This window comes from Palaemon carinicauda, chromosome 5 (assembly GCF_036898095.1).
Source record: "Palaemon carinicauda isolate YSFRI2023 chromosome 5, ASM3689809v2, whole genome shotgun sequence".
Classification (NCBI taxonomy): Eukaryota; Metazoa; Arthropoda; class Malacostraca; order Decapoda; family Palaemonidae; genus Palaemon; species Palaemon carinicauda.
In genome coordinates, this window is record NC_090729.1 from 134,051,974 (window position 1) to 134,073,729 (window position 21,756).

General features: G+C 46.4%; 1 protein-coding gene across 1 annotated transcript in view; it reads left to right on the forward strand.

The window, feature by feature from the left end:
* The first annotated feature begins 20,530 nt into the window (after nt 1–20,530).
* Nucleotides 20,531–21,756, forward strand: part of LOC137641487 (longitudinals lacking protein, isoforms H/M/V-like) — a 127,200-nt gene continuing 125,974 nt past the window's right edge. The window contains exon 1 of the mRNA XM_068374104.1: nt 20,531–20,673. The gene's annotated coding sequence lies outside the window, so the exon portion shown is untranslated. The remainder of the gene's footprint in view (nt 20,674–21,756) is intronic.

Sequence of the window (21,756 nt, forward strand, 5' to 3'; positions counted from 1 at the left end):
GCACGGGAGTATATTACAAGGCGCGGACGGAAAGGTAGGATGGCGCTGGCGCCAAATCAGATTGAAGTGCCCGCCAAAATATAATATGTGTTTTCTTACACTTACAAATATACGAATTATGAGTTAACAGAAACATGTAATGAAATGATACATATGTTAAAATGTAGCTCTGGTAGAGCGGAATATATATACATGGGAAACCACAGTGTGGCGAAAGGAGAATTCAAATAAATAAGTAGTTTGTCGATTTTCTGGACGACGAAGGGATCGGTGTCCTTACAATAATAATGATAATAATAATAATAATACTGACCACTTTTCTGTATTCTGTAATTTAGCCATTGTTTTGATTAAGTTTATAACAAAACAAGCCCATAAAAAGGAAATTCAGGTCTATACATAGCCTATAATTGCTATTTACTATGTAATTTTTTTTTGGGCTCAAGCCATGGCGTCCTGATGGAAGGTTCCTTTTTGGTAGCTTCCTTGGGTAAATAACTACTAAGATATTCCCAGAGAATTTAACCACAGGTTATCACAGAATTCTAACTTCTGGAGCGAGTATCCTAAAGGTTTCCCTTTTAAGACATCGTATATCAACAGGGGACGCATGTATTAACGCGCCACATAGCTATCTACACCCCGAATAGAGTTAACCTTCGGTGTGTAAAGGCGGAGAATAGCTGGGAGCCGTTCCACAGCTAATCTCGTCCGTGGCTACTTTTGGTACTCGAGACGTAAACAAACGGGCGCCATTGCTAAATGACATCACGTCCATCCTTTGTACAGTAGCTCGCCTTACTTAGACGGATTTTCCCTGTGCTCCCTCTGTCTCCCCATCATGTCGCTACCTTCGGCCTCGCCTTCTTCTGGAGAGTTGAGTACAAGGTTCCAGTATTGTTTAAATAAGCTCTGACCGTAAAGTAAATTTTACTTTTCGAGATATTTGATGTTTTGTGGCAAAGCTGTGCCTCAACCGGACCCGCCATTTTATGGCATCGTTGTTGTTCTGCATGCTCTATTTAGTTAGCCTCAACAACGCTTCCGGCCTTATTTACTAATCGATACTATTAGTTTATTTAGTCTTCATAGCTAGGAACTTTTATATCGTGTTTTGACGCTTTTTTACCGGTCATCGATTGACCCCATACCAGTTGGCTACTATAGCCCCCAGGCCAGAGCGCCTATATCAGTGTTCATGCATGATATTTATCAGTGATCCTAGGCTTACTTATGAAGATAGTGGCATTATTTTACAATACTATTGACTGTGATGCAAGTGTTTTCGCCTTCAGGGACCATATAGGGGATAGGTTAGTTAGTGTGTCTTTCTAACCTAACCTACATGTAGGACCCCTATATGCTTCCTTCATCCCCCTGCCCTTGGGCATTCCCTCTGTGTAGCCTTGCTCCCCCTACCACGTAAGGGGATCAAGCTCTTATCAGAGTAATTTATCGCCTCTCTGTCCTCCCTAAGGGAATGAACCCTCCTTAGGGTTGCGCCTGAGAGTGTGGAACGGCTAGTCCTTCCTCTATTGCTAGGGCTAGGTCTACGACTTTCCTGCAATAGTGATATGTCTTCAATCCTTCCTAGTTCAGGACGTACATCCCTGCTCTAGGTTAGGTTTTGGAGGGGTTAATTCTGTCCCTTGCTGAAACTATTCCCATGCACCGTTTTCAGTCAAGCTGCCTTACCTTAGGCTAGGGAGTGTCCTCCCTTCCTTAGTGGCCGCTCTGGTACAGAACCCCCTCCATGGAAGACCCTTCTCTTCTCCCCTCCCCACCTATCTCTTGTATGGCCTAGCCTATACTTAGGTTAGTCTATACCCATCTGTCCCCTGTCCTACAACTCCTCCTTAGGGTGGAGTGATAGGGCTACCTTGAGCTTTTGTGTACAGTCCGCTCTGGTACATATACCCTTCATAGTGTCCTATGGGGTTAGCCACTGGATGTGTTCTGTATACAGGGGTCTCACCCCCCCCCCCCCCCGCCCTTGGGTGTCCCCTAGCCCTCCCTTGGGCTACCTTAGCTCCCGGTCCTCTGCGGCCCCTGCTTCTGGGTGATAGAGTCGGCCTCTATCTTGGGTACACCCACTCAGGGGGGATGTCTGGGAGTCCATGGCCGGACCTCCTACATCCCTCCCTCTCTCTCTTTCACTATCCGGGTGCCGGTCCCTTGCCGCCTCCACTGTCGGTGATACCCACCTCCTACCTTGGTGACTCATTCCATATCCCCTCGGCCGCCAGTCCTCCGTGTGCCGGGGAACTGCCGCCTGCCGCCGGCTTCCAGCCGATGGCTCTCCCCCTTCCTCATAGCTTGGTCGCCAGCCCGCCGGCCGGCCCCCGGAGTGCCGGCATCCACTGCCGGCAGTCCGGTTCTGCTATAACCATCCTTGTTCCTGTCACCAATCCGGCAACCTCCGGCTGCCGGAGCCGCCGCTCCCTCTGCCGGCGTGCCGCCGCTGTGCCGGAGGCCGCCACCCTGGTATTATTTTTGACTTTTATATTGTCTGTCCTAATGCCAGAAACTCTGCTGGAGCGGCCTCCGGCGTGCCGGCGGTCTGCCGGAACCTTCCGGAGGCGTCAAGACGACTTGCACCCCCTTCTACTAGCTATCATCTGATATTGATAGCCCTACACTGCAACCAGATGGCTTGTTTACGTAAATGGATCAGTATCTTAGTACTGTTCTATTGGTAATCATGCTGTCTTCTTGCATTTTACAGATTTCCAGCATGCTGCGTGTATCTTAGCGCGGCTGGTTGCCGGAAGCCGTTACCCTTTGGGATCCTTTAGCCCCCTAATTTGGGACTGAGTGGCCTCAGTCCCAACCTTATCCTTGACAATTCCCATAGAATTCTATCTGCCCTATGGACTTCTACTGGAATTCTATCCTGTGCCTTCGGTCACCTCGGATTGTCCAAGGATGAAGCTTACGGTAACCAGCCGGGCGGGATGCACGGAGTATGTTCCTATCCTATCTCAATCCTCTGTGCATCACACCCTTTATCAAGTTAAAATTAATGATTAATATTAACTTAGTTTAAGAGCCATTCTTATGACTCCCCCCATACTCATTTTCTCTTTCTTCCACAGGAGGAGCAGATGAAGTGTGACTTCGACTTCTGCGCTGTGAAACGCCCGCACTTCTACGGGCATACGGCTTGTAGGACTCACGCCCCTTGTGCTAACAAGAAAGGGGATTTGAAATTCTGGGACCTGCTGAACTGTACGGTCTGCCAGGCTCGCCTAGTCGATGCCTTCCATAATCCTCCCTCAGCGGAGGTCAGGGACACTTCTCGGGATAAGCTACGCAAGTGGGTGCGTGGCTTCCAGAAGAATGCCACTGGACCGTACCTGGCCACTGAAGAAATGAGGTCCCTTCTGTTCCCAAAGGCCTCCCCCGATTCTGTGGTGCCCAAAGAATTGATCCCCACTGTCCAAATTACGGTGGAACCAGACGTAGTCATGGCCCAGTCCATGCACGAGTGCCACCTGGATTCCGAGAACGACGAACACATGTCGGATATTTCGGAGGACACGGAGAAGACCCTTATGGCCCAAGGTGCGGAAGATGAAGAGGACCAGGTGGAATACACCGAGTCGGAGCAAGAGGTCGCTCTTCCTTCCATCACCGCCCCTACTCCTACACCGACGGAAGTGTCTCTCCCGTCTACCTCCGCTACCCCGGAACCCATTCCATCCGCCCAAGAGATGTTCCGGATGATCAAAGCCATTATGGACGACAGGCTGAAAGAAAATCAGGAGTTCATCAGGTCCATGATGGGATCCAAAGAACCGAAGAAGATCTCGGTTAAGGATCTCCCTGCATGCTCACACGCCAACCCCTGGAGGTATGCTGAGCATATGGTTATCGCGACCGGCAGGATCTTCGTCAGTGACAAGATCAGCACGGTCCCCCTGGAAGACGTGGAGTTCTTCCCAAACTTCGAGGCCTACCCGGACTGTTACGTCCGGCTCCGTTCTGAACCTGCCTCTAAAGAAGAGACCGAACCCAAGGAGGAGATAGTGTTCGATCTCGCGAAGGCCCAGGCTATGCTAGCCAATACATTTAAAAGTAGGGGTTTTACCTGCTCTAAGCTTCCGGCCCTGAGCAAGAAGCACCCTACCTACGTCGCACCCGACGATGCAGTCCTTCCCTTCATGGAAAAGGCCTTCGCTGCGTGCCTCAAGGCTGTGGAAGAGGGAAAAGCCTGCCCTGCACTGGAGGAGTGCAGACCCTTCTCCATAGTGACTCCCCCCGACGCTCGACACTGGAAGGATATCCAGCATACTTTCGTGGTGGGAAAGCTAGATCCTGACGTAGCCGGACGTCAGTTTAACGAAGACCTCCCGAAACTCAACGACCACCTCCTTCGTTGGGAACAAGATACGAAGGAGAGGCTTGCAGCATCCATGTCCCACCAGGTCCAACTCGATATCATGGCTTGTGACACCAGAGTACCAGACCACTACATGGTACTCGCCAAATCCCACATGGCAACCCTGGTGAAGGATATGTACCACTTCATGAAGGCTCGGAGAGCCTGTCGAGAATTCGTGTTCTCAGGTGCCACTGTGAAACACGAACCCCGGAGGCTGATTTCCTCCAACATCTGGGGTAAACACCTCTTTCCTTCTGACCTCGTGAAGGAGATCACCGACAAAGCTGCCACGGAGAACAAGAACCTTCTCCACAAGTGGGGCATGTCAAAGAAGAGGAAATCCTCTCAGGACGACGGACCTCAACCTAAGAGGAAATCCTCTCAGGACGACGGACCTCAACCTAAGAGGAAATCCTCCAAACAGAAACCCCAGCAACGTCAACAGAGACAACAGTTTCCGGGACCCGCTACTCCCCAAGTGGCAGCTCAGCCACAGCAGACCTTTCAGCTGGTCACCCAAACGGTCTTGTCACAGTCACCGGTTTTCACCCCTGCTTTCAAGCAACAGACGACTACCTTTCGTCCCAAAGGTAGAGGCTCAAGCAGAGGTGCAGGCAGAGACGCGTCTCGCCGTCCCTCCAGAGGCAGAGGAGGAAAGGGAGCTAGCGGCCGAGGCAGTAAGCCCTCGGGACATCAGAAGCAATGAAGTGCTTCCGGTGGGAGGAAGACTCCGCCAATTCCAGGATCGTTGGACCTTTGATCCCTGGGCACACAGCATCGTCAAGAAGGGTCTAGGCTGGAGTTGGACTCAACCACCCCCAACCTTCCAGCAATTCTTCCAACAATCAACCCCCCTTCTGGAAGAATATGTCCTAGATCTCTTGAACAAGAAGGTGATAAGGAAGGTAAAGTCCACCAGGTTCCAAGGGAGACTGTTTTGTGTCCCCAAGAAAGACTCCGACAAACTCAGAGTCATTCTGGACTTATCCCCCCTCAACAAGTTCATAGCGAACGACAAGTTCAAGATGCTGACTCTTCAACAAATAAGGAACCTTTTGCCTCGAGGTTCTTACACGGTCTCCATAGACCTGGCGGATGCCTACTGGCACGTTCCAATGAACCATCACGCTTCCTCCTACCTAGGATTTCGACTCCAAAGGAAAAGCTACGCCTTCAGGGCCATGCCCTTCGGCCTCAATGTGGCCCCTCAGATCTTCACAAAGCTGGCGGACGCCATAGTACAACAGCTCCGCCTCCGAGACGTCCAGGTGATGGCCTACCTCGACGATTGGCTAGTCTGGGCTTCATCGCCCGAGGATTGTTTAAAATCCTGCAGCAAAGTCACCCAGTACCTAGAACACCTGGGATTCAAGATAAACGTGAAGAAATCTCGCCTCTCTCCAGCTCAGAAGTTCCAATGGTTAGGAATCCAATGGAACCTTCAGTCACACCGCCTTTCCATCCCCCAGAAGAAAAGGAAGGAAATAGCAGGGTCTGTCAAGCGACTACTGAAATCCAAGCGGATCTCAAGACGCCAGCAGGAACGAGTTCTAGGCTCTCTACAGTTCGCCTCAGTAACAAACCCAGTGCTTCGTGCACAGCTAAAGGATGCCGCGGGAGTCTGGAGACGTTCTGCATCCATCGCTCGAAGAGACCTCAAGAGACGGCTCCCAAACAGACTTCGACTTCTCCTCAAGCCGTGGTCGGAAGCAAAGGCCCTGAAAAGGTCCATTCCTCTTCAACACCCACCTCCATCACTCAACATCCACACGGACGCTTCACTGGAGGGTTGGGGAGGTCACTCCCACCAAAAACAGGCTCAAGGCACATGGTCTCCCCTGTTCAAGACGTTTCACATCAACATCTTGGAGGCCATGGCAGTCCTTCTAACTCTGAAGAAACTCTCCCCGCCTCCCTCGATCCATATTCGTCTAACCCTAGACAACTCGGTGGTAGTTCGATGTCTCAATCGCCAAGGCTCAAGATCGCCCCAGATAAATCAGGTGCTTCTTCCAATCTTCCGTCTGGCAGAGAAGAAGAAATGGCACCTGTCTGCAGTTCACCTACAAGGATTCCGCAACGTGACAGCGGATGCTCTATCTCGGACAAGCCTGATAGAGTCGGAATGGTCTCTAGACGCAAGATCATTCTCCTTCATCTCTCACCAAGTCCCAGAACTTCAGATCGATGTCTTCGCAACGAGCGACAACAATCAACTTCCTCGGTATGTGGCCCCGTACGAGGACCCCAAGGCAGAAGCAGTGGATGCCATGTCACTGGACTGGAACAGATGGTCCAAGATCTACCTGTTCCCTCCCACCAACCTTCTGCTAAAAGTCCTCTCCAAGTGGCACGGAGCAACTGGTACCCCCTGGTCCTGGAGCCCAGTTCTCTCCCAACAAGTACAGAAGTCGACTGTCTTCGCTTCATCATCGAAAATCAAGGACCTTCATCTCATGATTTTCTCTCCCTAGCCGCAAAGAAGAGGTTTGGGATCTCGAAGAAAAGTCTAGACTTCCTCGAGGAATACAAGACCGAATCCACAAGACGGCAATACGAATCATCTTGGAGAAAATGGGTCTTTTCGTCAAGACAAAAAATCCTAAGGAAATCACAATTGATTTCTGCATGTCCTTCTTCATTCACCTTCATGGACCGGGATTAGCAGCCAATACGATTTCGACTTGCAAATCGGCCCTGACTAGACCACTATTGTATGCCTTCCAAATTGATCTGTCCAGCGACATCTTCAATAAACTGCCGAAAGCATGCGCTCGTCTACGCCCAGCACCCCCACCGAAACCGATCTCCTGGTCATTGGACAAGGTGCTCCAATTCGCCTCCAACTTGGATAATGATTCATGCCCTCTCAAGGATCTGACTCAGAAAGTTATATTTCTCTTTGCTCTTGCCTCAGGAGCCCGAGTCAGCGAAATAGTGGCATTGTCAAGAGAAGAGGGTCATATCCTGTTTACTGATTCAGGAGACATTACCCTCTCCCCGGATCCGACGTTTCTCGCCAAAAACGAATTACCCACCAAAAGATGGGGCCCCTGGAGAATATGCCCCCTGAAGGAAGATGCCTCTCTATGCCCAGTAGAGAGCCTCAAGGTCTATCTTCGCAGAACTTCGGACTTTGGTGGAGGCCAACTCTTCAAAGGAGAAACATCGGGCAGCGACCTGTCACTGAAACAACTAAGAGCGAAAATCACCTACTTCATTCGCAGAGTGGATCCTGACAGTACACCCGCCGGTCACGATCCTTGAAAAGTTGCATCGTCTCTGAATTTCTTTCAGAGTATGGACTTCGAAAGCCTTAAAAGCTTCACAGGCTGGAAGTCCTCGCGTGTTTTCTTCAAACATTATGCGAAACAAGTGCACGAAGTCAAACATTTTGTGGTAGCCGCAGGTAGTGTTATGAAACCTGCACCTAACTCTGCATAGAACAGCGAGTTACTTGGGACTCTAACTCTTCGGGTGCCTATGTTGACCCTCGAGCGATACATAGTGATGTCGAAAACACTTAGTGCTTTCTTATAACTGTTCTTATCCCAGGTGAAATGTCATAGTCGTCACACAAGTGCCGCATGCCTAGAGCATGATGTGTTTTAATTAAAGACTGACGTTCCTTGAGAACGAGTGCCTACTAATAAATTTGAAATTCCCTTTCAGATTCAAGAGCAAGTCTTTATTACTATGTACATTATAATTTACTGTAAATTAACCCTACTTATTGCTGCAATTCATTTAATTTCTGCAATTGTGAAATAAAATTCCTATTTCATTACTTGTGCGTCTCAATCCGCTCCTACTTACTATGAAATACATGCCTGTCATAGTTTTATTATCCCCTTCCCTATGGTTCATGGAGATATTAAGGTCATAACCCTTATTATATATTCATTCTTACAATGTAATTTTTGGGCTCAAGCCATGGCGTCCTGATGGAAGGTTCCTGTTTGGTAGCTTCCTTGGGTATAAGACTACTAAGATATTCCCAGAGAATTTAACCACAGGTTATCACAGAATTCTAACTTCTGGAGCGAGTATCTCAAAGGTTTCCCTTTAAGACATCGTAATACAACAGGGGACACGCATGTCTGGTCGTGCCACATAGCTATCTCCACCCCGAACAGAGTTAACGCTTCGGTGTGTAAGGGCTGAGAATAGCTGGGAGCCGTTCCACAGCTAATCTCACTCGTGGCTACTACTGATACTCGAGACGTAAACAAACGGACGCCATTGCTCTAATGACGTCACGCGCGTCTTCATCCTTTGTTTAGTAGCTGCCCTACTGAGACGGATTTTCCCTTGTGTGAACTTTATCGTTTTGCATCTTCGCTATGTCGTTACCTTCAGCCTCGCCTTCTTCTGGAAAGTTGAGTACAAGGTTCCAGTATTGTTTAATTAAGCTCTGGCCGTAAAGTAAATATTATTTTGCGAAATAATTGATGTTTTGTGGCAGAGCTGTGCCTCTACCGGACCCGCCATTTTATGGCGTCGTTGTTGTTTTGCATGTCTTATTTAGTTAGCCACAACAACGCTTCCGGCCTTATATACTAATCGAATACATTAGTTTATTTAGTCTTCATAGCTAGGAACTTTTATATCGTGTTTAGACGCTTTTTATCGGTCATCGATTGACCTCATACCAGTCGGCTACTATAGCCCCCAGGCCAGGAGCCTATATACAAGTGTTCATGCATGATTTATCAGTGATCCTAGACTAAGTTATGAAGATAGTGGCACTATTATTTTACAATACTTTTGACTAGTGATGCAAATGTTTTCGCCTTCAGGGACCATATAGGGGATAGGCTAGTCAGTGATTCTTACTAGCCTAACCTAACCTTAGGACCCCTATATGCTTCCTTCATCCCCTGCCTTGGCATTCCCTCTAATTAGCCTTGATCCCTTTTCTGAGTAAAGGGATTCATTGTCTAATAGAGTATTATATCGCCTCTCAGTCCTCCCTAAAGGAATGAACCCCCTTTAGGATTGCGTCTGAGAGTGAGGTTAGGCTAGCCTACCTCTATGGCTAGGATAGTCTGCGACTTTCCTGCGATAGCGATACGTCTTCTTCCTTGCCTAGTTCAGGACTTTTAGCCCTGATCTAGGTCGGGTTAGGAAGGTTTCTCTGTTCCATGCTGAAACTGTACTCTTGCACCGTTTTAGCCGATCAGCCTAATCTTAGGTTAGGGAGTGTCCTCCCTTCCCTTTGTGGCCGCTCTGGTACAGAAACCCTTCCTGGGAAGACCCCTCTCTTCTCCCTCCCCACCTATCTCTTGTATAGCCTAGCCTATGCTTAGGTTAGTTTATACTCATCTGTCCCCTGTCCTACAACTCCTCCTTAGGGTGGATGAGTAGGGCTACCCGAGCTTCCTTGTGCAGTCCGCTCTGGTACATATACCTTCATAGTGTCCTATAAGGTTAGTTCCTAGTGTAGCTCTGCATAAGGGAGTCTCCCCCCCCCCCATCTTGGGTGTTCCCTAGTCCTCCCTTGGGCTACCTGCTCCCGGTCCCTAGTGACCCCTGCATATGGATGATAGAGCCTGTCTCTATCATGGGTACACCCCCTCAGGGAGGGGGAGGGATGTCTGGAACCCTGAAGGTACTTCCTGCATCCTTCCCCCCCTCCCCCTGTCTCTCTATCTATCCGGGTGCCGGTCTCTTGCCGCCTCTTATGCCGGCAATACCTGCCTCTTGGTGACTTCCCTACCCTTGCCGCCAGCCCCCCGTGTTCCGAGGGACTGCCGGCTGCCGCCGGCTACTACCGGCGGCTCTCCTACTCCTATCTAATCGTCCGCTTGCCGGTCGATCTCCGGAGTGCCGGCATATACTGCCGGCAACCCGATACTACCTGTACCATCCTTACCCCAGTCACCAATCCGGCATCCTCCGGCTGCCGGAGCCGCCGCTCCCTGCCGGCGTGCCGCCGTTGTGCCGGCGGCCGCCATCCTGGTATCTAACTGACTTTTGAAAATTGTCTGTTCTAATGCCAGAATCTATGCTGGAGCGAGCTCCGGCGTGCCGGCGGCTTGCCGGATACCCCGGAGGCGTCAAGAATACTTGCACCCCCTCTCTGTAGCTATCATAAGACTAAGATAGCCCTACCTGGCAAATAGATAAGCTGCTTTGCTTCTAAGATCAGTACCTAGTACTGCTCTATTAGTGATCATGCTGTCTCTTTGCATTCTTCTATTTCCAGCATGCTATGTGCATCTTAGCACGGCTGGTTGCCAGAAGCAGTTACCCTTAATGAGACCTTCTGGCTCTTATCTGGGAACCGAATGAATTCGATCCCAACCTTGTCCTTGGCTTTCCATGGAGTTCCAATATAATGGGAATCCTAAGAAACTATATCCAATGATCTCGGTCATTTGGATTATCCCAGGACCAAGCCTATGGTAACCAGCCGGGCGAGATGCATGGAGCGTGTTCTCCTTTACTGTTTTCACTCTCTATGCATCACACCTTCTATAAGTTAAAATTAATGATTAATATTAACTTAATTTAAGAGCCATTCCTATGACTCCCCCATACTCATTTTCTCTTTCTTCCACAGGAGGAGCAGATGAAGTGCGATTTCGCATACTGTGCCGTGAAACGCTCCCAGTTTTACGGACATACGGCGTGCAGGACTCACGCCCCTTGCTCAGACAAGAAAGGGGATTGGAAGTTCTGGAATCCACTGGAATGTACGGTCTGCCAGGCCTACCTAGTTGAGGCCTTCCATAACCCTCCCTCAGCGGAGGTTAGAGACATTGCTCGTGAGAAACTGCGCAAGTGGGTGCGTGGTTTTCAGAGGAATGCCACTGGACCGTACCTGGCCACCGAAGAACTGAGGTCCCTGCTGTTCCCTAAGGCCTCCCCTGATTCAGTGGTTCCAAAGGAAGCAATCCCCACTGTCCAAATTACGGTGGAACCTGATGTGGTCATGGCTCAGTCCATGCACGAGTGTCGCCTAGATTCCGAAGAGGATGAACAGATCTCTGACGTCTCGGAAGACACGGAGAAGACGCTTATGGCTCAAGGAGCCGAAGAGGACGAAGACAAGGTGGAATACACCGAGTCGGAGATTGGAGCTACTCCCTCGTCCATCCCTCCGCCTACTCCTACACCGACGGATGTGTCCATTCCGTCTACCTCCTCGACCCCGGATCCTTCTTCTTCTACACAAGAACTGATCCGACTGATTAGAGCTGTCATGGACGACAGACTGAAGGAGAACCAGGAGTCCATCAGGTCTATGATTGGATCCAGAGAACCGAAGAAGATCTCGGTTAAGGATCTCCCAGCTTGCTCTCATGCCAATCCGTGGAGGTATGCAGAGCATATGGTTATTGCGACCGGCAGGATCTTTGTTAGTGACAAAATCGGCACGGTCCCGTTGGAAGATGTGGAATTCTTCCCAAGCTTCGAGGCCTACCCGGACTGTTACGTCCGGCTTCGTTCTGAACCTGCCTCGAAGGAGGAGACCGAACCTAAGGAAGAGATAGTGTTCGATCTCGCAAAGGCCCAGGCTATGCTAGCCTCCGCATTTAAGAGCAGGGGCTTTACCTGCTCTAAGCTTCCTGCCTTGAGCAAGAAGCATCCTACTTATGTCGCTCCCGACACTGCGATTCTTCCATTTTTGGAAAAGGCCTTGGCTGCATGCCTTAAAGCGGCGGAAGAAGGGAAACCCTGCCCTGCACTGGAGGAGTGCAGACCCTTCTCCATCGTAACGCCCCCTGACACTAGACAATGGAAAGATGTCCAACATACTTTCGTTGTGGGTAGGCTCGATCCTGACGTTGCCGGACGTCAGTTTAATGAAGACCTCCCTAAGCTCAATGATCACCTCCTTCGCCGGGAACAAGACACGAAGGAGAGGCTTGCAGCGTCTCTTTCTCATCAAGTCCAACTTGAAGTTATGGCCTGTGACACAGCAGTACCCGATCACTACATGGTACTGGCCAAATCCCACTTACTCACGGTAATGAAGGACTTGTACCATTTCATAAAGGCTCGTAGAGCCTGTCGTGAATTCGTGTTTGTCGGTGCCACCGTGAAACACGAACCCCGGAGGCTGATTTCCTCCAACATCTGGGGAAAGCACCTGTTTCCTTCGGACCTTGTCAAGGAAATAACGGACAGAGCCGCCACGGAGAATAGGAACCTTCTCCACAAGTGGGGCATGTCCAGGAAAAGGAAAACCTCTCAGGACGATGGACCTCAGCCTAAGAGGAAACCTCAGAAACCGAAACCCCAGCAACGTCAACAAAGACGTCAGTTTCCGGGACCCCGCTACCTCCCAAGTGGTTGCCCAACCACAACAGACCTTTCAATTGGTCCCCCAACCGGTGTTGTCACAGTCACCGGTCTTCACCCCTGCCTTTGAGCAGCCATCCACTACCTTTCATGCCAGAGGTAGAGGCTCGTCCAGGGGTGCAAGCAGAGACGCCTCTCGTCGTCCCTCCAGAGGTAGAGGAGGAAAGGGAGCTAGCGGCCGAGGCAACAAGTCCTCGGGACACCAGAAGCAATGAAGTGCTTCCGGTGGGAGGAAGACTCCGCCAATTCCAGGATCGTTGGACCTTCGATCCTTGGGCACACAGCATCATCAAGAACGGTCTAGGCTGGAGTTGGGTGCAACCACCCCCAATCTTCCAGCGGTTCTTCCAACAATCGACCCCCATTCTGGAAGAATATGTTCTAGACCTCTTGAACAAGAAGGTGATAAGGAAGGTAAAGTCCACCAGGTTCCAAGGGAGACTGTTTTGCGTTCCCAAGAAGGACTCAGACAAGCTCAGAGTCATTCTGGACTTATCCCCCCTCAACAAGTTCATAGAGAACAACAAATTCAAGATGCTGACGCTTCAACAAATAAGGACCCTTCTGCCTCAAGGTTCCTACACGGTCTCTATAGACCTGGCGGATGCCTATTGGCACATTCCAATGAACCATCACGCTTCCTCCTACCTAGGATTTCGACTCCAAAGGAAAAGCTACGCCTTCCGGGCCATGCCATTCGGCCTCAATGTGGCCCCTCGGATCTTCACGAAGCTGGCAGACGCCATAGTACAACAGCTCCGCCTAAGAGACGTCCAGGTGATGGCCTACCTCGACGACTGGCTAGTCTGGGCTCCATCGCCCGAAGAGTGTACAAAGTCTTGCGACGAAGTTACCCAGTACCTAGAACACCTGGGATTCAAGATCAACGAGAAGAAATCTCGCCTCTCTCCGGCTCAGAAGTTTCAGTGGCTGGGAATCCACTGGAATCTTCAGTCACACCGCCTTTCCATCCCCCAGAAGAAAAGGAAGGAAATAGCAGGGTCTGTCAAGCGACTACTGAAATCCAAACGCATTTCAAGACGACAGCAGGAACGAGTTCTAGGCTCTCTACAATTCGCCTCAGTGACAAACCCAGTGCTTCGTGCACAGCTAAAGGATGCCGCGGGAGTCTGGAGACGATCGGCATCCATCGCTCGAAGAGACCTCAAGAGACGGCTTCCAAACAGACTTCGACGCCTCCTAAAGCCGTGGTCGGAAGCAATGGCCCTGAAAAGGTCCATTCCTCTCCAACACCCTCCTCCTTCACTCAACATCCACACGGATGCCTCACTGGAGGGCTGGGGAGGTCACTCCCACCTGAAACAGGCTCAAGGGACCTGGTCTCCACTATTCAAGACGTTCCACATAAACATCTTGGAGGCCATGGCGGTCCTTCTTACTCTGAAGAAGCTATCCCCGCCGCCCTCGATCCACATCCGTCTAACCCTAGACAACTCGGTGGTAGTTCGTTGTCTCAATCGCCAAGGCTCAAGATCGCCCCAGATAAATCAGGTGCTTCTCCCAATCTTCCGTCTGGCGGAGAAGAAGAAGTGGCACCTGTCTGCAGTTCACCTACAAGGATTCCGCAACGTGACAGCGGATGCTCTATCTCGGACAAACCCGATAGAGTCGGAATGGTCTCTAGACGCAAGATCATTCTCCTTCATCTCTCATCAAGTCCCAGAACTTCAGATAGATCTCTTTGCAACGAGCGACAACAATCAACTTCCTCTGTACGTAGCCCCGTACGAGGACCCCAAGGCAGAAGCGGTGGACGCCATGTCACTGGACTGGAACAGATGGTCCAAGATATACCTGTTCCCTCCCACCAACCTTCTGTTGAAAGTCCTCTCCAAACTGAGAACCTTCAAAGGGACAGCGGCCCTAGTGGCTCCCAAGTGGCCCCGGAGCAACTGGTACCCCCTGGTCCTGGAGCTGCAGCCCAAGCTGATCCCTCTCCCGGGCCCAGTTCTCTCTCAACAAGTACAGAAGTCGACTGTCTTCGCTTCATCATCGAAAATCAAGGACCTTCATCTCATGATTTTCTCTCCCTTGCCGCAAAGAAGAGGTTTGGGATCTCGAAGAAAAGTCTAGACTTCCTAGAGGAATACAAGGACCGAATCCACGAGACGGCAATATGAATCATCCTGGAGAAATGGGTCTCCTTTGTTAAAGCAAAAAATCCTAAAGAAATCACCATTGATTTCTGTATGTCCTTCTTCATTCACCTTCATGGACAAGGATTAGCAGCCAATACGATTTCGACCTGCAAATCGGCTTTGACTAGACCAATTCTATACGCTTTCCAAATTGATCTGTCCAGCGACATCTTTAACAAACTGCCGAAAGCATGTGCTCGCCTACGCCCAGCACCCCCTCCGAAACCGATCTCCTGGTCACTAGACAAGGTGCTCCATTTCGCCTCCAACTTGGACAACGATTCATGCCCCCTCAAGGATCTGACTCAGAAAGTTATATTTTTATTTGCTCTCGCCTCGGGAGCTCGAGTCAGCGAAATAGTGGCATTATCAAGAGAAGAGGGACACATCCTGTTTGCCGATTCAGGAGAAGTGACCCTCTCCCCTGATCCGACGTTTCTCGCCAAAAATGAATTACCCACCAAAAGATGGGGCCCTTGGAGAATATGCCCCCTGAAGGAGGATGTCTCTCTATGTCCAGTAGAGAGCCTCAAGGTCTATCTTCGCAGAACTTCAAACTTTGGTGGAGGCCAACTCTTCAAAGGAGAAACATCGGGCAGCGACCTGTCACTGAAACAATTAAGAGCGAAAATCACCTACTTCATTCGCAGAGCGGATCCGAACAGTACACCCGCTGGTCATGATCCTAGAAAAGTGGCATCTTCTCTGAACTTCTTTCAGAGCATGGACTTTGAGAGCCTTAAAAACTTTACGGGCTGGAAGTCCTCGCGAGTTTTCTTTAAACATTATGCGAAACAAGTGCACGAAATCAAACATTTTGTGGTAGCCGCAGGTAGTGTTATGAAACCTGCACCAAACTCTGCGTAGAACAGTGAGTTACTTGGGACTCTAACTCTTCGGGTGCCTATGTTGACCCTCGAGTGATTCATAGTGATGTCTAAAAACACTTAGTGCTTTTATAACTGTTCTTATCCCAGGTGAAATGTCATAGTGTTACACAAGTGCCGCATGCCTTGAGCATGATGTGTTATTTAAAGACTTGCGTTCCTCGAGAACGAGTACCTACTAATCCTGAAATTCCCTTTCAGATTCAAGAGCAAGCCTTTATTTCTATGTACATTATTATTACTGTAAATGAACTTTACTTTTGCTGTAAATTATTTAATTTCTGCATTGTGAAATAAAATTTCTATTTTATTACTTATGCGTCTCTTTCAGCTCCTACTTACTATGAAATACATACTGTCATAGTTTTATTTACTCCTCCTTTCTTATGGTCATGAAGAATTTAAGATGTCCATTCCTAAATTATATTCACCTTGCCTCAGTAAGGTTCCTACACGAATACTTACTTCTGATAATCAGGAGATGAACTCTACGCACAGTGCCCAACCACCACTGGCCTACTTCAGAATGTTCCTATACAAATATCAAACATTCTGCTTCATCTCTAAGCTTTTAAAAAGTTCTTCTGTCAAGATGAATAGCCCTTCAATACCACTTTGACGTCGGCATAGCCCATGGGAACTTCCTACCAATGGGGGGCAGGATATTTCGTTCCTATGGTTCTTACCTAAGATTACTTTGCTGTTTTGTCAATGCCTAGGCACTTAACTCTGGGGAAAATCTACCACGATACATTGATTCTCTGGTACTCTTCCATCAGGACGCCATGGCTTGAGCCCAAAAAACGGATTTTGAGCGAAGCGAAAAATCTATTTTTGGGTGAGATAGCCATGGCGTCCTGATGGACCCTCCCTACTACTTCGTTCAGTTTGCTCCCACCCTACACAATTGTATCATGGTGATGGGCAGCAACTGGCGCCAGGATAAAGACGCGCGTGACGTCATTAGAGCAATGGCGTCCGTTTGTTTACGTCTCGAGTATCAGTAGTAGCCACGAGTGAGATTAGCTGTGGAACGGCTCCCAGCTATTCTCAGCCCTTACACACCGAAGCGTTAACTCTGTTCGGGGTGGAGATAGCTATGTGGCACGACCAGACATGCGTGTCCCCTGTTGTATTACGATGTCTTAAAGGGAAACCTTTGAGATACTCGCTCCAGAAGTTAGAATTCTGTGATAACCTGTGGTTAAATTCTCTGGGAATATCTTAGTAGTCTTATACCCAAGGAAGCTACCAAACAGGAACCTTCCATCCGCCATGGCTATCTCACCCAAAAATAGATTTTTCGCTTCGCTCAAAATCCGTTATTCCAATACGAATACTTACTCTTCATACCCTGGAGACGAAACTAACCTTCTCAGCACACAGTGTCCAACCACCACTTGTCTGCCTTCCAGAATGTTCCGATACGAATGCCAACCATTCAGTCTCGTCTCCAAGTTCTTCAGGTTCTTCTAGCAAGGTGAATAGCCCTTCGATAACCACTTTGATCTCGGCATGGTCCGTGGGAACTTCACTGCCAAGGGGGGCAGGAAGATTCTTCCCTACGGTTCTTTTATTAAGATTACTATGCTACATTGTTCAAAGCCCTTGGCACTTACCCAATAGGGGAAAATCTACCACGATACATTGATTCTCTGGTATTCTTCCATCAGGACGCCATGGCTTGAGGCCAAAAAACGGATTTTGAGCGAAGCGAAAAATCTATATTTGGGTGAGATAGCCATGGCGTCCTGATGGACCCTCCCTGCTACTTCGTCCAGTTTTTAGGTCCCACCCTGCTCTGCTGTATCATGGTGATCGGCAAGCAACTGGCTTCAGGATGAAGACGGACGTGACGTCATTTAGCAATGGCGCCCGTTTGTTTACGTCTCGAGTACCAAAAGTAGCCACGGACGAGATTAGCTGTGGAACGGCTCCCAGCTATTCTCCGCCTTTACACACCGAAGGTTAACTCTATTCGGGGTGTAGATAGCTATGTGGCGCGTTAATACATGCGTCCCCTGTTGATATACGATGTCTTAAAAGGGAAACCTTTAGGATACTCGCTCCAGAAGTTAGAATTCTGTGATAACCTGTGGTTAAATTCTCTGGGAATATCTTAGTAGTTATTTACCCAAAGAAGCTACCAAAAAGGAACCTTCCATCAGGACGCCATGGCTATCTCACCCAAAAATAGATTTTTTGCTTCGCTCAAAATCCGTTTTTTACTTCTGAGTAGGGGTAGTTTTTTTCATGAAGGCAATAAATTTGAACTCATGATTCTCATCCTTATCTCACATAGGCCTATTCAAAATGCTAATGAATGACTAAAAATAAGGCTGATAATCAAAATACATAAAAATAATATTGCGTGTTTTACTCCTTAAATTTTAAGGAGGTGAAAAAGGTTGGGAACCACTGCCTTAAAAAAAAAGTGCCATTACCGAACACCCAAGAGAAAGTCTGTAATTGATAAACATCTGAATGGTAGGATACAACAACAGCCTATAGGTAATTCAGAAACACCCTCTCTCTCTTCTTATGCGTTTCTTTAGCTTAACGGGAAATATCTGGCGTCTCGTTTGCTTATTCCTTCTCAGCTCTGATTGCGTTGTTGTATACCTATGTTACGCCATGCAAACGTTTTTTTTTTTTTAATTAATGAATTTAACCAGGTAGCGGTGAAAAGCCCATACTTATTGTAGATAAATTGACTGAAAATTACAATTTTCCCGGTAATAAACTTAAAATGTGTTATTAAAAGAAAAGAAGTGCGATTAGTGAATGAAAAGTCTGTAATTGATAAACATTTGTATTATATCTAAAAAAAATGTAAACATGAGAAAATATTCTACTCAGGCTACTGAAATATCATCGCTATATGTATAGAATTGAATTAGGATGAAGAAACCTTTAGCTAGAGCGTTTGACTGAAATGACTAGCATACAATTAATTAACTCTTCCATTAACAACACCAGGCTGCTCATATAATCCAGAGGAAACAAAATGAAATGTCTCGCTTGCCAACAGTAGCTCATAAGGTAAACTGGTAAAGGAACACTCTCACCTCATGAATTTTAGCAGGAAATATCTGACGTATCATTTGCTGATTCTGTCATAGGTCTGATTGGTGGTAGTTTTATGTGACGTTCTGCAATCGTATTTTTATGAATGAATTTATGGTGTAGTGGTTAAAAACCTATACTTATTTTAGATGAATTTTAACTTAAAATTATAATTTTAATGGAAATTTTTAAAAATTGTCATTATTTATTAATAAGTGGATAATGGAACTTGTTGAAGTGTATATTAACCAAACATGTCATATTCGATGGAATCCTTGGTTGTATTTTGGCTACGATGCCAGATGTGCGTGTGTTTGTCTGTGAAGCTGGAGTAAGCAAGGCAACCGCCAATCACATCTGAGGAGGGCATAGACGATCAGAGGACTGAAATTTACCGCTGAGAAAGCTTCCCAAGAAATTATGAGTTCCCGTTTGGAAAACCTACCCAAATTTTCTTAAAATCGCATTTAAACTCTCCAGCTGAAGGGAACGTGAGCTGAAGGATTTTTTTATCATTATATCTGCAATTCCTACAAAAAACAACAAAATCAGGTCCGGTCCACCATAGCTTGACCGTTTAAAAAAGGTTTAATGGAAATTCGGAAAGGTTTTTCAAACACTAACACAAAACCCCGTCCCCGGAACTCTCTTTTATAAGAGGCAACTATCAATCACAGCTGTGGAAGTTCTAGACAATCAGAGGACTGGAATGTAATGCCAATTTCAGTTTTTGAGAGAATTAAAGATATATTTTTTCTAATATATAAAAAGGCAGTCTACTATAAATTTTTTGCACAACTCTTTCAGAGGAATAAATTCTGGTTTTCAAGTAATTTTTTTTTCTATTAAGGATAATACATCTTTTGGATGTCCTGAGGAGTAGGATGAACTTTACAGTTGATAAATTCTATTTATTATTATTATTATTATTATTATTATTATTATTATTATTATTATTATTATTATTATTATTATTATTATTACTTGCTAAGCTACAACCTTATTTGGAAAAGCAGGATGCTATATTGATGAAAGAAATAAAGAAACAAATAAACTACGAGAGACGTAATGGATAATTAACATATTTTAAAACAATAACAACATTGAAATACATTTTTCATAAATAAAATATAAAGAGACTTGTGTCAACCTGTCACCTACATGATTAGGAAGATAATTCCACAAGCCTAAATATCAAAATTAGTTTTGTGATGAGTTTTTGATTAAAAAAAAAAAAAAACTATGCTGTATACTATATCCCACTAAATTCAATGTTCCATATTTCTTGCATTTATAGACTATAGATAATAAACGTTTTAGAGGCCTGGACTGTGTGGTTAATATTTTCGAATGCGAAGTTGCGATCGCGATATAGACAATTGCAATGTTGCCAGATATGGGAATTTATTCCTAGATTTGGGGATTTTGGGTGTCTGATGGGGTATTCTGTACAAATTTCTATGAAGAAGAAACAAAGAAGAGTACATCTTTACATTGTTGCAATTAGTTTACTTGCACTTATATGAAGTATAGTGAGTAATTTCTATATTAATAAAGCTTACATGATCAGGAGAAAATATATTTCTGGAAATGGGAATTTTTGGGTTATTTTGGGGATATTTTACTACGAGTTTCGGGTATTTTTAGACTAACGATGCGCATCTGACAACACTGACCTCTACCATTATTGTGTTACTTACTGCCGTCTGGCTGTCATAGTGATAATTGTTGAGTTGTGACAAATCGTTATGTGTTTGATATTCATCAAACAACTTCGAAACAGGACTTTCATTTCCTGTGTTTCTGTTATTACAAAGACCATAACAGAAGATTGTTTCCATGCGGTATTGAGGAGAAAAATTTCCCAGTAAGTGAGTGAGAGCTTGTTCCCAAAATTGGGGTTTATTTATGAACAGTTATCTCAGCTGAATCATTTATAGGCTATTATGAGACAAAATTCATTAGATCTTATTTTACTGTATTACAGGGCAATGTAACCGAGGAAAAAAAAACTACTCTCGCTTGAAAATGAGATTCTGTAATACAGTAAAACTTTACCGTTGTCCTGTAGAAAATAATGTGATTTGACCGGTTTTCAGTTATTGCCGAAGCCTAATTTAGCGTTTTACATATGATAAGTTTTTTTTCAGAATAAAATAGCCATATAATTGGTCAGGGTTTAGTTTTAGTATCTGTCACAACCAAATATATGGTTTCAGTGTAGTACTGTAAGCACTATTTGATACGTATAAATTTAGTAAAGTAATCCTGTTTTATATATTGAACATGATGAGACTACTAAAGTTAGAAAAGCAGAAGTATGATGCTTAATATCTTGCAATTAAAACAATGGACCAAGAAAAAGATTACTTGAAAACGTGTAGGCCAAATCGAATAAGAGGGTTAGGTATAGGCTAGTTTTCTGAACCATTTTGATTTACGTCTCGTGAGTTTAATGCCCATCCTAAGTTCCCGATTAGCACATCAATCCCTCTCCTCCCACAGTACCGTTGAAAGATTAGCCGCACATCGTAACTAGTACTACATAACGTAACCCAACCTAGGAACCTATGTCGGTTACTTTATAGAACAGTGCAATATTAGGACATTAAAACTCATAATTGAATTGATCTTTGTAAGTACAGTATACTATTTTGAATCTCATGTGCTACTGGCAGAAACCTCTAACAAATTTACAGATTTTGATATAAAGAATTCCCCTTTTGCTCCTTTTGTCATCTTAATGCATGCCACAGGAACCTGCTTCCTCCTGGTATGTCAGAAGAAAACTCATAGGGGGTGTATCTGTTGTAAGTTACTTGTTTGAAGAGAGTAAAAGGGCCCAACATTTTATATTCTAAACCTCTTGGTTATATGTTTTCAATATTGGAATATACTGTTCAATATAATTACTGTACAGCTATTATTTTATTTATCATGTTCATGATGA